General features: G+C 41.2%; 1 protein-coding gene across 2 annotated transcripts in view; it reads right to left on the bottom strand.

Annotated features, from left to right (window-relative positions):
• Positions 1 to 16,756, bottom strand: part of CACHD1 (cache domain containing 1) — a 90,751-nt gene that overhangs the window by 56,124 nt on the left and 17,871 nt on the right. For both annotated transcript variants that reach the window (XM_018072348.2, XM_018072349.2), the window contains exon 2: positions 5,902 to 5,964. The gene's annotated coding sequence lies outside the window, so the exon portion shown is untranslated. The remainder of the gene's footprint in view (positions 1 to 5,901; positions 5,965 to 16,756) is intronic.

Below are 16,756 nucleotides of genomic sequence, written 5' to 3' on the forward strand. Positions count from 1 at the left end.
TAATAAAACCAACACAGAGCCTCAGAACAAAAGGCCTCTGGTTGGGAATCACGGCTGGTCTCTGATAAATGAAGGCTGTACAAGACGAGGTTTCGGTGTTGATGAGTTTTCACCTTCGAGGTTGAACGATAAAAGCACCCCCCAGCCTTTGAATTTCACCCTGCTGTGCCGAGTCTAAGGATCTGACAAATCTGTTTTTCAGAAGATCCTGTACCTCAGAAGCTGACAAGAAGCAAATGCTTTGTTCCTAAACTGCATCACCCACCGAAAAACCTCTGAATGGCTCAAAGTCGTTACGTTACTTTTATTAAACGGGATCCAACACTCTGGTCGGGGCAGAGAGTCAAGTGCATGTCAGCAACGAGGGACCTGAAGCCTCCCAGAGCTCCACAGACATCCATTCCCTGCCCACAGACAGAAGCACAGTTGGAAGAATTCAGTTTGTTTAATCTAAAGAACTCTAAAAATACTGTTCTCTGACAGCAAGACAATACTCCCAACAATCCAAACAACCTTAAAAACAGCAAACTCAAATAAGTCACCAATGGGGAGATGATCCAAAAACAATTTTCTACTGAAAATTGCTTACAATGAATAAATTATGTTAAGAAACTAAAGGTAACACACCGACCAGACAAAATTACTAAAATTACTAAAAACAAATGGTTCTAAATCATCAAATTGAGAAGTGCTATCCAGATGAAGCCTAACGAAACTAACTTAATTTTTCTGCCATAGTTGGGCTTCAGTGGAGCACAAAATCCAGGACAGTGAACAGGCATTCCAGCCCTGAGTGATTAAAACAACAGCAAAAAACAATCCATCCTTCCCAGCTCCTCACGGCTGCACATGCACATGTGCACACTCACATCATTCCCTCCCAAACTTTATTCAGCTTGCAAAGTGATGCACTCATTACTAGAGCCTGTCAGAATAAAAGCTGCAGGCTTAAATCACCTTCTCCTCTTTCTAAATAAAACCTTTAACTTTTTATCCAACATAAACTCTGCTTTTTTTAAACTGCCTGGAGCTGAAGAGCTGCTGGATACTGATGGATGCCAGACCCACTCTGGTTACAAAGCCTCAAAGGGGCAGAGAGAAAGAGATAACAAATAATGAAAGGACAGAGCAGTGAACTATTAAACTATTCTAAAGTAATTGTTAAAACATTTTTAAGGCAAAATGCAAAGCTGTGTCCTGAATCAGGCACACACAAGGGGCAGGTTGCTGATATCTCACCCTTGGGTGGGTACCAAGTGTGACAAACATTCCCTGCTCCCCCAAAAATGATCCAATTCACGCATTTTAATGGAGACTTAATAAATTTGGATACCTTGAGATTGGCATAAAATGTTATCATCTCCGGTTGATTCACCTCACCTTAAAAACAAAAGCACGGGAAGCCTCACTTGGCATTCCTCTTTTTTTTTCAGATTTCTGTATTTTCTTCCTAATTTCAATAAACAAAACAATAAGCCATGAGTGCTGGCTCCAAACAATGCAGCCATTAGCCCTATTTTTTTCCATCTTTCCTTTGGCAGCTGGCAGGCAGCCAAAGCCTTTGGCTTTGCAGACAGGTTGGACGGTAACACCTGGTTCTATTACTGCAGCACCCATGGGTAATGCACTTCAATTGTCACCATCTCCACTGACAACCTTTCATCACAACATCACTGAGGTTCTCTAATTTTCCCAGAGACATTTGCCTCATTTGCATAGTTCCCTCAAGCTTTTTTTTTTAAAGCTTCTTCCCCCCTCAAAGCTCCACAGCTCTGAAGTCTTCCCTTTGCAGGGAGCTCTGAGGGAAAGCAGAGCTCCAAGGTTAGGTTTTATTTCTGGCTGTAGCTTGAAAGCCAAGGTATTTTTCATGTTTTCAAGACTGGATATAAAATATGCATCAGTGGGGTTGACAGGCACGGATGCCATAACAGACTCACAGCCAGGGATTTAACACTGTCAGGTTCCTCAGAAAGTATTGCTTATAAATGGAAGAGTTTAGTTATAATTTTTAGTTTTAAATCCCCTCTGTCAACCAGAAAAATCTGGAAAAAAGTTCCTCTCTCCAATACCCACCTGGCACTCCTCCTGCTGTATGACAACTGTGCATCCATAGATTCTTTTTTAGAAAATCTTAATATATTTATTCCTAATGTGCCAGGCTCTTAAACCACTGCTTCTGTACCAATCCTGAAGAGCACGGAGGTTACCAGCAATGTGATTCAAGAAAGGATCATAGAATCACCTTCAGTTTCTTCCCACACCTCTGCTTTAACAGATTCAAACCATTCACAGAATCCTAAAATGGTTTGGGTTGGAAGGGACATTAAGGATCATCTTGTTCCACCCCCTGCCATGGGCAGGGACACCTTCCACTAGCCCAGGTTGCTCCAAGCCCTGTCCAACCTGGCCTTGGACACTTCCAGGAATGGGGCAGCCACAGCCTCTCTGGGCAACCTGTGCCAGGGCCTCACCACCCTCAAAGGGAACAATTTCTCCCTAACATCTAATCCAAACCTGCCTTCTTTCAGTTTGAAGCCATTCCCCCTTGTCCCATCACTGCATGCCCTTGTGAAAAGTCCCTATTCCTACTTTTCTGAGTGATACTGAAAATATACTTAATCAGGATACAGGAAACTACTTTCCAGTATGCATTTCCTCAAAGAGACCAAGACTCATTTGAGGTTTTCTACTGGCCAGTAACTTTGGCAAAGCTTCCCCAGACTTACTCCAAGGAGGATGTCAAACATGGTACACAACAGAAACTAGAGAAAGGGCCAAATTCCTGACTCATTCTGGAAGTACATTAAACACAGTGTAATTGCCTTTTATCACTTTACATCGATGTAAAGTTCAACGTGGTGTGAACATCCCACTTTTCACAGCCAGGGAAGATGTGCTCAACAGCCAAATGGAGGTTTTTCAGCATATTACAGATATATTTCCTCTCCAAAGAGTTCAACAGCTCTTTGCCAAACCCAAAACAAACTAAATAAAAATTCAACCCAACCCAATGCACACCAACCAGGTCTGAACACTCTGCACCTTGTTGGGACAGACAAAAATACAAGAAGTTATTACAAATCTTTCTCTGCACAGAGAGATTGTTGCTGCTGTGCTCCAACTTCTCTCCCCAAAACTGGGAAATCTACTCCTGCTCGAGATCATTTCTCTGTCCTTTCTCCTCCATGGAGCCCCATTTCCTACTCTCCACACCACAGAAACCAGACATCTGGCAGGATGCTGAACACACAGTTCCTTGAAATCAGCTAATCTAGATTTTCCCTAAGAAAACTACCCCTCTTCCACTTTATTTAGATCACTAACTCACACCACTACATTTTCATATCATATGCGAGTTCTCTGATATTGAAATAACTTACAGGGAAAGAATCCAAGTTATTTTTGGCAATGGCCACACAATTTTTAATAACCTATTCAAAGCAAAAAAGGTTTTATCTGTCAGGTACAATAGTAATAACTGCAGACCTTAAAAGTGTAACCAGTTCAATGTCAACAGGTAAACTGCTTCTTGTGTGGCACGAAGGAAGCCAAGGGTATTGAACAGTTAGGCCTGAAGGCCAACAGCTGGAGTTTTTCACTTTCTCAACAAATTGAAAGTCATTATTTACACAGTTTGGTATTAAAAAAAACACCACCCCCACAATAATCCACTGGTCTGCCAGAAAAGATCCCAGCTGACATAAATCCATAATTAATTGCCTTTGGGTATCAGTTGCTAAGAAAATGTTAATGAATTACAAAAACAGGAATGAGAGGCAGGGGATTTCATTTGCTTACATTTGTTTGCCTTCGCTCAAGACGATCCTGTTCCATGTCCTACCCTCACTCATAAAACTCCAGTTATATTGCTGGTGATTCATTAGGGCTAAAAGATCTGGTTATTAATGAAACAGAAGTGCTCAATTATTCCTCTATCCATTTCACTGCTGAGCTTTTAACCACAGTAATTGTGCTTCACCAGGGCCTCATTTTTCTCCTCTGACAGCTCCGAATCCATCACACAACCTCCAGTGTTTAGACAGCTATTTATATCTACTTAGGCTGAATACAGACATCTGCACTGGGGAACAAGCAGAGTCTTTTGCTAAGTGGAGAATCGATAGTTGGGACTTCAAAGAAGTTTTAATCCAGTTTCTTGGTTTCCCAAAAACACTTTTGGCTTTCAAAAGCCATCTGATACGTATAATCCAGCCCACATGGCCCTTCTGCGGCGCTCAGACCACCCAGAACTACTCCAGAAAAATGCTGCCCTACACGACACAAAGCCAGGAAACCCTTCCTTAAAGATGTCAGGATGGTTTGGGATTTAAACTTTTAAAGTCAGGTGACAATTACAATCTCATGGTCCCTTTGTATGCTGGCACCCACCTGGGCATGATTACAGGGAAGCCAAAGCCGAAGGGCAACAGAGCTGGGGAAGGGTCTGGAGCACCAGGAGCGGCTGAGGGAGCTGGGGGGGCTCAGCCTGGAGAAAAGAGGCTCAGAAAGGACCTTCTGGCTCTCTGCAACTCCCTGACAGCAGAGTGGAGCCAGGTGGGGTCAGGCTCTGCTCCCAGGGAACAAGGGAGAGGATGAGAGGAAACAGCCTCAACTTGTATCAGTGGACATTTAGATTGGATATTTGGGAAAATTCCTTCCTTGAAAGGGCTTCCCAGCCCTGGCACAGTTGCCCTGGGCAGTGGTGGAGTCCCCATCCCTGGAGAGATTTAAAAGCCACGTGGATGTGGCACTTGGGGACGTGGGTCAGTGGTGGCCTTGGCAGTGCTGGGGGAATGGTTGGACTTGATGACCTTAAAGGTCTTTTCCAACCTAACCCACCCTCACAATCCCATTTGAATCAGCTCTGCTTTGACTTTTCCTTGGTAAAAGTATTTTAAAAGACTGGAAATTTCACCATTTACAATAAGCACAACTTAGAGTGTAATTTTTTTCTATTTTACATGACCAGTTTTAGTGCCCATGAACATGCCATGCACTGATCTGCTCTTGGAAACCAGCAACACCCCTCATGCACAATCGGGCTGTCTGCACTGCTGAGGAGTAATTCCCTTTTCCCTGGGGAAAGCCCCACTCTGAGGCACTTTTGTTTTTACTGAACATTAAAACTGGTGTGATAGGGGTCCAGGAGGGTCAGGTTACTTGCTGAAGGTTGTGCAAGTGAGTCTAGGCTTAAACTGGAAGGAAAAGCTGGGTTTTTGTTCCAGGGCAGCAGCCACCTCTTTGACCAAAACCTATCGCCTTTACCACAAGGGATGCACTTGTGAACATAATTAGTACCTCAGTTTCCTGAAGCCTATAAGATGATCTATTTATCTTTTTTTAAATGGATCTGAAATTAATTTTAAAAATACACACATGTATTAAAATGCAAGCAGGCCTGTGCTGAGATGTATTACCTCAATGTTAAACTGAAGAGTTCAATGCTCAAGTGTGTACTCATAAGCCCTCACAAAATTAAAAAGCCCCACAACCACAATTGTTATGCACAAGGCTGTAGCTGTCCCGTATTTCCAAAAAGCAATCGCCATCATTTCCACATTCACAGTGACATTAGTGGTTTTGCTCTGAATTACATCAATCTTAAAAGAGACAATTTCAACATGAAAGCCTGTCAATTAATGGGAGATACTACATGAGGGTCCTTTTGATTCCAAGGGACAGCCCCACAAAAAACAGATGGAAAACCTTTTCATGGCAATTCAAAACTCTCAAATGCATCATCAGCCCATACAGCCCATCTCCATTTATATTTATTCCATTGGCTGTTATCTGATGTGCTCAGTGTTAGGAAAGGGCCACAAATCCAGGCAAAACTGCAATCCCTAAGCTGACTTTGCCTTGGTGACACAGTGAGAGTTGGAAAGGGACTTTTGGACTCACCTGTTGAACTTCACTTTCTCCATTTGATATTTTCTCTGTGTACACAAAGGAGTTGAATATCCTCTGCAAGAAAAACCAGAAAGGATGTGTAAGAGACTTTTTGTTATAAATGCCACATTAAACAAGCTCCAAAAGGCAAATGAGGGAGGAAATCAGGTCAGAGAAGGACCTAGGGAGTCTCCAATGCCAGGTTTACCCAAGGGGAATCATGTCTGTCTGTATCTGTGGATCTGCATTGGTTTTGAAGGCAAGCACATAACAGGGTTTTTCCAAAACATCCATTTAATTATCAGACTGACATAAGGTGCTAAAAACAATATCACAAAGCTACTGTTGTGCAAACTATGACCCTTCTCTTGCTGAATATTTAACCCAAGACAACTATTTTTAAAAGTACTTGTTTCCAACTAACACAAGAGGCTGTGAGCCAAATTTAGACATATTTGGTATCTGGAAAAAAGGAAAATGAGACCCGATTTTGAATATAACCAGATCAACCTCACTAATGGCAAAAATGGATGTATCAGAAGATAGAAGTGAGAGCTGCTTCCTCCTCTGGGGAAGGTCCCCATCAGTTCCCAGAGGGACAGGAGTGCTTCCACAGGTGACAGCCACACTGCCATCTCTGTTCACTTTGCACTGGTTATGTGAAGGAAAAAATACTCAACATCTTGTTAATATTCAGCTTCCAGACTGAAAAATAAGATTGGAATCCCTGAAAAGTTTGCCTGATACATTCAAGTTTCTCTTGCAAGATTTCTCATTTCCAAGGGCAGCTTGGGCTATCCCCACTGGTAAACATACAATGTCCCTAAAATATTCCTTTGCCATCTGTCTTAATAGCTGCAAAATACAGCAGAGTTTTCAGAGAACAGTATCTTGCAAAACAACAATAGTACTGGTTATTCACTATCAATAAATGCAACAGTAATATCCTGAGGTTATTTAGGCTGTGAGACATTTCTCTACCAGACTCAAGGGGAGCTGGGATTTCACTGATGGAATGGATTATTAGTGTTAAGTCAAACACATGACATCACATGTGGCGGAGGACAGTGATTCATAAAGGCCCTGTTGAGTCTCTCCCTTAGCTGTGAAATCATCACTGCTCCATGACTCCAAGAGGTTTTTTTGAAGCAGGTTCAGCTGATTTCCTCCTACTAAAGCTATAACTGGCCAAACCAGCCTGGAAAATCCTTTGGTGTGCTCTGCTCCCACTTACCATCATCACTTTCCCTTTATCCCTCTCCCTCCTGTGGACTTGAGGAATTCCAAAAATTTGAACTCTTAATTCTGAAGAAGCCTTTGGAAGGGCAGCAATAAATCTCCTTGGTTTACAAGTCTCAGAGAGCCAAGAAGGGGGGGCAGGGGAGGAAAAAAAGGCATCTACTCTTAGTACATTGAGACTTCCTCTTCATCCAGACCTTTGTTTAAAGTTCTGCTTGGGCACTTTAACTACAAACATGTTGGCTTTTTTTTTTCTCCCTCATGAGATGAAAAGATAATTTAAACATCAGAAGAAAATACATTAAAGCATGTCATTTTGATGCAAAATGTTTTAAATGAATTGAATTTTTCTCTCCATGCATTTAAATCTCCAGACATCAAAAGGAATGAGGAGGAAATAGACTGTCAGCTACTGAGAATGGAGCTTTCTGTCCTCAACACAAAGCTGACCCTTCCTCCACCCCTTTCACACGTAGCTGTGTTTATGAACTTGCAAAATCATGCCAGAGAACATTATATAAGAGTCCCAGTGCCAGCAGGAATTTATTTGGCCACTGGACTAAGGTTTTTAACCTATTTGTGCTTGATTTTGAATTCAACTAATATATTTTAAACAATGCAGTATCTTCTATTTTTTTTAATTAAAAGCACTGTGCATGTCGGGGGGGGGGGGGGACGGACGGGACGGGACAGGAGACTCTTGGTTAAAATGCCAGCACAGATAATGAGTAAACCAACAGTTAAAATTAATTAAGGATTTGGAATCCACACAAACGTGATCTGTCGCCCATTGAGGTCCCCGAGCTCAGCTCTGCCTGGGTACAGTCCCTACTCAGGATATCTGCTCCCTACTCAAGAATTCCAATGCAGAATTACACCCAAAACAAAAAATACCTCCCTGTTGTATTTAAGCAATTTCACCAAGGTAAAAAGTGATGTAACTTTAAGCAGAAAACCAGTGGCAACCTCAGCTGAAGCAACTTCACAGACCCAAAAGTCAGCTCCACAAACTTACAACAGTCTAAATATTTAGATCTTGCCCGTTGCATTTACACAGCCCATTAGCATCTTCATTCTCCCCACCCCTCGTTGTTTAATTGGCTCTGCTGAGCAGATGGCAGCAGGATCAGCTCCCTCCAGCAGAACAATTCCACACGTGTTTAATGAGATGCTTCCCAGGATTATTTGCCATAACCCATCACCACTCGCTCTCTCAATGCAGAAAGGCTGCAACCACTGTGCTGGCTCAGCATCCAGCCTTTCCCACTAAGCTAGTGCTCCACCAGACACGGAGCCACCCCCATCCCCACCATCACTCCCAACATCTCATCACACACCACCTCAAACCCTGAACAACATTTTACTTTATTTTTTTCATTTCCCCCCTCATTTTTTTATCAACAACATTTTTAAGCTTATTATAACTTTACAAATATTCTTTTTAAAATATTCAAACACTGGAGAGAAATAACACTTGTCTCCTGGCTGTACCTGTCACCTGCAGCTTTATATCAGGTTTAAACTCAGTGGTGCTGGCAGGGGCTGAGCACAAAGCTCTGCACCATCCCCAGGGCCTCTGTGCCTCTGGCAACACCTGAATATTTGCTGGGCACATCATTCCTGCTCTTAATCCTCCCCTTCCCTCATTCAACACTTGTGTTTAGCTACACAAACAGAAGCCTAAAAAGAGAAAATCATGGTATCTGCAGGGACTGCCACAGGATTCCTGGTGATCCATGACAGCTCCAGGACACACAGAGGAGAGCCAAGCTGTGTCCCTGTGAGCCTGCAGGGGATGATCACAGCCTGCATGGAGTCCTGAGAAAGCAGGGGGTTTGTTTTACAAACACACATTGCCAACATTTGCTTTCCTAAGCTCCTTAATTACTTCTCTGAGTCAAAGCACTTGCAACTTCCTAGAAAATATTCTTCTGTGGTACCTCGATATCCCCTTCAATGACTGTAATTGCTCTTGGTGCCACCAGCCTCAATTTTAGCTTTTACAACAAGACAAATATTTGGTAAGTGAGATACATCAGGAAGCAATGAGAGGATCCAAGGGCAGGGGGCTGGGACAGGGAAGATTTGGTCCATCAGGGTCTAATGCCTTGCACAGGTGGGGTCTGACAGTGATGGATGGGCCCAGCACCCAAACCCACATCTCCCGGTAGAATGGAGTCAGGTTTCCCAGCCAGCCAGAGATAAGGGGGTAGCTCAGGCTTAGCTTTGTGGTGTCCCAAAACAAGGCTTAAGAGACTTTTATTCATCATCTGAAGCTGAAGGCAACTCAGTTTGAGATCTGGGAGATGATTCTAAACCAAGCTTAGTGTAAAAAGTAAAATATTAAATGGCTTGCTCCCTCAGTTGCTTGAGATTAAAATTAACTCAGCAGCAAAGAACTGCAGTGAGAAAACACTTCAAAAAGCTCCACTTTGCCTGTCAGCACAGCATCAAAACAAACAGAAAAAGCCACCAGCCCCAAATCTCCAAGGTCCCCAACAAAAAACAAGTGCCAACTGCTCTGCAGAGCAGTCAACCATTTGCACATCACTTTATTTGCCAGATGAGATATGAATCCATCTCCTCATCGACAAAAATAACATTTTTAGAGACAAAGTGAACCAGGAAAAACAAATCCAGGATTAGCAAAATAGCCACTGAGCTGTAAATATGTCAAAGCTGCTTTACCATCTATACTACAAGAGATTTAAAAAAGAAAAAAAAAAACATCTTTCAGCAGGTTTAGGGCATAGATTTCTGTTACCTGTCATATTTAGGTAGTGACAGGATGAAAAAAACAATAATATTTAAAAAGTTATACAGAAGTGCAGTAGCAAAATATACATGTGTAAAATACAGCATTAGCTCAGCAGGGCTGGGATCTTTCTTAAACTTCAGGCAGCTCCTAACCAGGGTCTGTTTCCTATTTGAAAGGTTAATGTTTTCAAAAGTGGTGAGCAAACAAATATCCAACAAATCCTTTCTCTGATGAAACTCACCGAGTGGGATTGTTTTCAGGGAAACCTGTGGCTTCTGTCTGGAGTTTATTTTTACAGTGTCTGAAGCCATATCGTGTTATGTTTTGTTACCATTTCCTAAAACCAAGAAACATTAAATAGTGGGTTCCCAGGAGATCGAGGACATGCTTCATGTTTTTCTCCAAGAATTTACACTATCCATGTAAGAAACTGAAGTAAATTGGAGGAAAACATAGTGAAAGGCAAACTCAGTGGGATGAGCACAAAAGGAATATTCCAACACCACACTGCAAATGCCTTTCTCTTCCTGTGGGTTTCAAAAAAGAACATGTTTTCAGAAAGGATTTAACTAATCAATGCTTTTTTCTTTAGATTATTTGTCAAGCAGCAACAGATACCTGTATCAGAGGCAGATGAGGAGAAATGTGATGCCAGGCTCCCAGGCTGAGCTCAGGTCAGTGCTTTCAAAGGGGTCAGGCACCACGTGCAGCAGCTTCCATTAAAAAATGAGGAAATGCCAAAACTCATACAGCTTATATTTCTGCTGTCCTGGCCCAGTTCCTCTCCTGGCATCTTCATTGTGCTGGGAGAAGATCTCCAGTCACTGCTAATGGGCAAAGTTGGGCTGTGCTCAGTTATCCACATTGTGGGAGTGTTGTTAAACCACACCATCGTTTGAAAGCCTCTTTTGGCAGCTTCATTTAAGGGATTCTGCTCATTTTACATATAAAATTTACACAAGATTACTTGGAATGCGGAAAAAAATCAATAGTGAGAAAAAGCAGAGACATCAGACACAACTTTTCCATAAACAGAGCACAGAACCTGTTGGCACTCAGGACATAGACATTTGTAGAGATATATCTCCACATGCTCATACACACCTTTATGGGTGCACACATTCCCCAATATTTGAGGTTTTAAGCAGGAAAACACCATCTTTCTTCCCAATTTTTATCTTAATGGAGATTGTTTACCAACTCCCTATTTTATGACTCAAGCTGCCATCACCTTCAGCCACATGCAGCACTGGAAGATGTTTTGTGCATCACAGAGGACAACAGAAGAACTGGGATTCAGGTTTAATCTTAATTTTCATGGTAAAAAACATCACATTTGGCATTTGTATATAGACTGTGGGAGGTAAAAGCCTTTGGGATCATTTCACGACTCAGAAGGGGAGATGATAAATAGGTGTGACACTGCTTGAAAAGGAGCAAAGTAGAGCACAATTCTTATAAACTTGTTCCCTTGGAAAACTTCAGGCATTTGCAAAGAGACAAAACTATGGAAAACTGAGTAACTGCCAAAAATGCAATCAAGAACCGGCAGGTTTTTTTGTCTTCTTTTTTCAAGGGTCCAGAGAAGAGGAAGGGAAAAAAAGCGAGAGGGGAAAATACCCCAAGAAAATTAGTTCCACATGGTAAAAAGATTATTCATTTAGCCAATGTAACTTGACTAAGGTTATTCTCATGACAATGTATATGGCAGCATTTCAGAAAAAAAGAAAGTCATGCTACCCAACATTAAAATACAAAGCAGATGGGCTTCTCAATGGAATTGGATTTTTTCTCCCTACACTTACTCCTCATTCCAACCTCTAGGATGTGAAACGTAAAATATTTATATGGGTTATTTCAGGTGGAGAATTCTTTGATTACTGAACTGTTTTCATGTCACTGTATCTTGTTGTTTTCCCTTTAAAGAGAACAGAAATCTGAGCATTTATTGGGAGAATTCTCGGTTTCATTTTTCTGGTTTGCTTTCAAGCTCATGACTAAAAAGGGGGAAACATTTAAGCAGCAGCCCAAGACCTGTAAATAGATGCAATCCTGGAGTGAGAAGGCCTTGATAACATTTCAGTGTAAATTACTGTGCTTGTCCAATTTGGTCATGAATTCAGTATGCAAGTATGCAGGACAAACAGGGATCAATTTATCCAGCTAGGATTGTGTAATTTTACAGTCAAGTCAAAAAACAAAACCCAAAACATAAAGGGACACACACACACACACACACACACACTAATTTTACTTCCTGATCAGTTTAACACAACCAAGGCAGAAGGTGATGGGTTTTATTTGGAGAAACACGGGAACACTAAGGCTGGACTGAGATAAAGAGATCTTGAATCAGAAAAAACAATATCCAAGAAGACAATCTTAAATACAGGGATTTGTAGATCATAAATCACAACACTAAACGTCTGTGCATAAAATGAATGGGCTGATGGTAATGTAATCACAGAACTGTTTTCTTTAAATGTCCAAGAGGATCATTTTTCAGGATCTCTCAGCAGGAACCATCAACATACACACGATAAATACCCCATCAGCCTTCCCTACAAGCACTGCAGCAGCACTTCAGAGCAGGAGCTGTCTCACAGTGCACCTACTGACACCAAAGTCTAAAGCTTTAACACACAGTTTGCAGGTGTTTCCACCAAGACACACACACTTTTATCAGAGAAAATAATAGATGAGTAGTAACCTGAAAAAGAGTGTCGGGACATAATTACCTTCCTGTGTGAGTCAGTGTCTGTAATAAAAAGTACAAGGTTACTCTCCTATGACAGTATTTGTATTAATAAGTAGAAGAGTTTTAAGGTCACTTGTTTACATACCTTATTTGCATTATTTTTCTTTGATATAATCCCCACACTTCCTTTTCCAAGCAGAAGGAAGTGGGAGCAACTCTGTGTGCACTCCTAAATTCTTATGAGGTTTAATTTCTTAATTGAATTTTAAACGAAGTTAAAAAAATAAACTCCAGAAGATAAACACTTTGCATTAATTATTTTAATCATTCCCTCCAACCTGGATATGAAGTTATTTTCAAATAACTGTTACATCTCAAACTGACCCAAGGCTTAAAATGATCCAGAAATAACAAGAGCAGTGTCCTGGCTGAGCAGAGCTTGAGGACCTCAGGATGTCCTGTCCCACCTCTGCCACTCTCCAATTCCCTGAGGACACGATGCCAGTGCCAGAGCTGTGACCCCACATTTAAGCAGCGGGTCAATCACCAATCCCTTAGAAAAGCTGAGAAGAGTCAGTTTAATCTGCACTCTTCTTGACCTTGAAATGTGAAATCCCCTGGGAGTCTCTGTGAGCTTTAGGAAACAGCATTTTGTTATACTTCAGTGCTAATGAAAAGAGAACTACCCCTCAAGCAGCGCTGGAAATAGGATATTTTTCCCCTTGCTACCAAACCAGGGGTGGAACGAACTCAGGGAGTGAGGACACCAATGGATAAGCTTCTCCCTGTGATGTTCCATGAGCCAGAAGTCCACCTGACACCACCAACACCAACAAACGTATCTCCAGCACAACCAAACACTGCATCCTGGAGCCCAAAAAGTAACGTAAGGATGCAAAGTAGCAAATAATTAAGGCAATAATCTCCAGAAGAAACTGCTCAACCAGTTTTCCGCAGCATCCAGAGATCCACCTTTGGCTCCTGCTGAAGGAAGTCACTTGGTCCCCAGGAATATTCTTCCCTGGCCCTTTCAGGGAGCTGTAGTCCAGCATGAGTCACCCCTGGTCAAACACTCAACTGGGAGCTGGGTGATTAACTGCTCTTCCTCATGTTTAACTTGTTATCTCAGGAGGCAGGAGGAGGTAGGGCAGCCCCAGAAAACAAATGTAATCTTTTGGAATAAGCAGAGCCATTAGATGTTATCAGTTTGTAAAAAAAAAAAAAATTAAAGATTTGAGACTAGATGAAGCTCATGTATTGAATTCCTGCAGCACTTCAAAGCAATTTGTGCTTGAATGCCAGCATTTATTCTTCTAATTAAAAAAGGAAAAAAAGCAAGACATCATTTACATGAAAGAGGAGCAAGTAAAAAAACCAAAAAGCAACCAACAACCGAAACTCTCACAAAACCTCCAGTGTTAATCAAGCACAGAGTAGATTCCAACCCCAAAAAGGGAGAGAAAGCTCCAGATTTAATGAGGGAAGGCGCTGAAGAGGAGCAATACTCGCCTCAGTGCTTTCTGCAGCACTCGTGCCAAGCCATCGCACAGGAATTTTAAATCCAGCCTTCAGGAGCAAAAAATCATCAGATGTTGGGCAAAGCAGGGTCCTTTATCTTGCCCCTCATTGTTTTACAAACTGCAGAGCCAAGGGGGGGGGCTCTGAGGTCCTTGCATGTGAGATGGGATGGTCCCACCAAGGCGGCTGCTGGGACGGAGAGGGCTCGGGCCCTGCTTGTTCTCTTGCCACAGCAGCAACTTTGGCATAAATCATATTTCAAGGAAAGATGATTAAATAGCGTTAAAGTCTTGTGAAAAAAATCACAAAACAGAATTTCTAATCACTGCTCTAATTATTTGAATATTAGCTACTTTTTTTGTCTTCTTAAATAAATATAATAAATACACACCATTGAAACAAGTATCATTCACTATCACTGAATAAACAGCCAAGAGTATTTCCTAACTAGTTAAAGACAAAGATTCCAACCTTCTAAAAATTAGCTTTGCTGAAATTATTATAAATATATTTATCTTTCACGCACTGAGTGGCAAGAAATTAGACTGAACTCTAATTAAAAATCAGAGTATGTGCTCTTTCTGATGAGCTGCTGATTAACAACACTGACTGATTTCTGTGACTGGAAATGCTTGCCTCAAATTAGCAGCTGAAATTTGAAAGAATTCCTCTCAAAAAATGTTTAAAGGCATATCACCTGTCTGAAGGTGACACCTCATGTTACAATGCAGGGTTTTTTCAGTGTCCTTGGCCACCGGAAAAGCTTTTTCCACCTAATTCAATGTAAGAGAAACTCTTGGCCATGTGGCCAAATTCCTGTGGCTTCCCATTCAAGCCATACACCCTCAGAGTCACTGCAGGAAGAGTGTTCTTCTGGGGTTATCCCACATCTCCCACTATTTATTCTCGAGTTTTTAAGAGAGAAATGCACCACGTCCAGCCCCAGCAGACCTGCACTAACTACCATGTGGTAGCACCTATTATAAGAAGCCTTTGCAAAATATACTCAGTACAGAAGGTTAATCATTTGATGAGAAAATCAAAAACATCCACACATAAAGAAAAGGAATTTATACTAGAGGGAACCAGCTTTTCAGGGGAAAAAAACCAAAACAAAACAGGAAATTGATAATGGTAGTTTTAACTCCTTTCCTCCTGTGATGTCATTGACAGTTGGGTGGTACCCACTAAGAAGATCAAAAAGGACTCCTGCACACACATTATTAAAATTCAAACAGTGACAGATGCAATTACTATTTTTCATTCCTTCTATAAATACTATTACAAGCTGTTTTTTCACAAAATATTGACAAACTATGAAGCAAACTCCACTGCTCCTGGTAAATGAACACAATTAAACCAATTTCTGTTTCAAAACAAAGAGAATTATTTGACCTCTTTTTTCATCTCGAGTCGTGTTTAACTTTGTCTAAATAAAGTATTTTGGAACCTCTGGGGAAAAGGCTGCTCCTTTACTCAAAATAAACCTCTGCTGTGATTTCCTTCAAAAGATCCCACTTGGATGAACTCTCTTATTTAAAAAGCTCTTGTGCTGATCATGTGTAGTGTCATCTTCATTAAAAATAATCAAGAGTCTCTAGGCACATATTTGCACTGGAAATTAGAAATTCGATGTTTCATAGTATTTCAAGGTTTCCTACCATCCATTCAGTGCACATAAAATATGGATCAGTCAAAGCAGTTTTCAAATTAAAAAATCATTTGGTGCACGATTCCAACAGGACCGAGTGGCAAAGCTGCAATGGAATTAAGGATTTAAGGCTGTGTAGAGACCACCTCCAGCTCCACAACTCAATAAATTCCCTTTCTTTGGCTTTTCTCTGCAATTATCTGTGTGTTGCACGTCCCTCTGAATACGTGGAAACGACCCCATAATCCACTTTGGGATCAGGATTAGCGAGTTCAAGCACCAAGGAGAAATAAAGGCATTAATGTAGAATTGAAGGAGATTAATGCTACTCAGGGAATAAATATTCCTGTTGTCTCACACAGTTACTACTACACTGGTGTCAGTATTTGACTGTCAGGGAGTGAAGGGGGGAAAAAAAAGACTTACAGGGCAGAAAATTGTTTATTATGCTGATACTGATAATTGATCTTAACAAATTAATGAATAAATTTTAACTTTAATAAATTGCTGATACCCACCAATTAACTTAAACTCTCTGTTTCAGCATGAAATCTGTATTTTAATTTCCAAAAGCTTTTCATGTGTGTTTTCACTACATGGTTTTTGCTATAGGAGCCCTGAGAACTGAGAGACTTACACTGAAAATAGCTCCTGTCTCACCTCTCCAGCTGGATTTTTATTCTTCCTATGTCTTTTCACTCCTAACAAGGACACAAAGACAAGGTTCCAAAATCAAAATCATCAGGCAATATAAAAGTTCAAAAGATCCCAAAAAGTGATGTTCATCCTCAAACAGAGATAAAGCACCATAAGACAAAGTAAGAGCATGAATTTCGGGGGTAGGAAGAAGTCACAGAATGTCGAATTTCTCAAAACTAAGTTCTGAAAGTTCTGAGAGCCCTTTTTCCATGCAGGGTAAAGCCCTTTCTCCAGTGTCTCATAGCACATTAAATCAGGGTTATAAATAATACGATGAGCTCCTGTTTCTCTCTGTGCTTGCAAA

This window comes from Manacus vitellinus, unplaced genomic scaffold (assembly GCF_001715985.3).
Source record: "Manacus vitellinus isolate BGI_N305 unplaced genomic scaffold, ASM171598v3 scaffold_21_pilon, whole genome shotgun sequence".
NCBI lineage: Eukaryota > Metazoa > Chordata > Aves > Passeriformes > Pipridae > Manacus > Manacus vitellinus.